Source organism: Lolium rigidum, chromosome 4 (assembly GCF_022539505.1).
Source record: "Lolium rigidum isolate FL_2022 chromosome 4, APGP_CSIRO_Lrig_0.1, whole genome shotgun sequence".
NCBI lineage: Eukaryota > Viridiplantae > Streptophyta > Magnoliopsida > Poales > Poaceae > Lolium > Lolium rigidum.
In genome coordinates this window covers 282139823-282141748 of record NC_061511.1, presented here as the reverse complement: position 1 = coordinate 282141748, position 1926 = coordinate 282139823, and positions in this window count along the sequence as shown.

Below are 1926 nucleotides of genomic sequence, written 5' to 3'. Positions count from 1 at the left end.
GACAACAAGATAGTTAGGACAATATATAGTGCAGGCAATGAACGAGATGGGGTAGAAATTAATAAATCACTTACGTAACGTAGCAACCGATGATAGATTTGTCGAGGTCGCGCAGATTGAACAGCTGGAACAATTCACTCCGATGAACCGCGATATAGTAATGTTTGAAGTGATGCTCAGCTCTAACTTCCGCATAAATATAGTCTTTGGCGTTTTTAAGTTTTATGTAACTCTTGTACCAATTTAGCGAGACCTTTCATTTGTCGAGGTAGATCCTCTTCTGCGCGAGCTCGACGAGAGGGCCATTCTTCACATATGTAAAAACTACGTCCTTCATTGGCGCCTCATCAAGGCCTAACAGTTCACGAAGAGTGATACCTAAGTCGGCCGCTTGTTCTCTCGGCACTCGTTACGGTCAATCCATGTCGCTGCCGCAGCTGCTATGATATCGGGGGCATCCGGACCGGCGGCTTGCACTATGAGCGGGGCGATCGATTGTTTACTTTGTTCCCCGAGCTGGGCAACTTCTTTCCCCCTTTCTAATTTTTTCTCGGCCTCCGCCAAATCTTGGTTCTTCTTGAACGCGCCATTTCCGATACCAACTGCGCCACAACATCTTTTTCCCGATCCATCTTTCTCTTACGGCTTCTGTAACCGTACGGGTCATCGTTCTGGGGGAACCCTATTTTTCACGGAATGTGCCCCATGCCTCGTACACGTCCTCCGTGTTCAGGATTCCCGAGGGCTTTTGTCGTGGCGTCGTTCTCTCCGTTGAACTTGGTCCTCCCCTCTTGAGCATCCCTCATTGCCTCAATAAGCTTTTTGGTGGGTGTAATTATTTTGCCCTGGTAAACACACTCCCTCGTCTCCGGGTTCAGCGATCCCCCATGCCCGTACCACCAGCTTTTGGCCCTTGGGTCCCATCCCTCCGTACTCGGACGGATTCCTCGCGCCCTCGCGCTCGTTCTCCATCTTCTCCCACCTAGGCTGCCAAAAGCGATACCCTCCTGGCCCCATTTTATGATTGTACTCCTTCTTGGCCGCATTTTCCTTATTTTTTTCGATAGTTCAAGGAACCGCTCCGATTTCTTTTGCTTCACAAATTCGGCCAATCATGTTGCGGTTTCTCATATTGTCCTTTGAAATCCGGAGTCTTGCCCTGGTTGACAAAGTCATGGGCTAGATTTTGCTTGTATTTCCGGAATGCGTTGGCCATCCTAGAAAGAGCGAACTGTTTGACTAGCTTGCGCCTCTTCTTGTTTTCCGCAATCTTGTTACCCTCCTCATCGTATTTGCGGTATTCCGGAGGTAGAACGAAATGTTCCATAAGCTTGTTGAAGCAATCTTTTTTGTTCTCTTATCGACAAAAGTGAAACCAACACGTGCCTTCTTTGGCTCATTCCACTCCTGGAGGGTGATCGAGACGTTGTCTCTAACAACGGCTCCGCATTGGCCGACAAACTTGGTGGCGTTCTTGCTTGGGCTCCAGCGGCTCGCCGGTTGCTTCGTCGACAACATCGATGGTGCATGTTTCTCCTGCTTTCATCGTCTTGGTTGCGCCACGCTTTGACGACGATGTACTCGATTGTTTCGACGATCCGGCCGAGGGCTAAAATAAGAAAGAGAGGCGCGCGCGTTAGTACACACATATTTATTCAAATCGGTGAGTTTGTATCACCGGAGGCTCAATGTATATATATATATACCTCGGCGCCGGAGGTGGTTGCTACTTTCAATCGAAGATTATCGTCGTTTATCGACGTTCCTTCGGCACCATCTTGCTGACCATGCCCTTCATCTTCACCCTCAAAGTTCAGATAAGAATCGATATCATCTTCTTCTTGTCCGGTCGGCACATATAGAACATCGCCTTTTATGATGCCGAAGATTTGTTCTTCATCGTCCGGATCATAGTTGTCCATAATT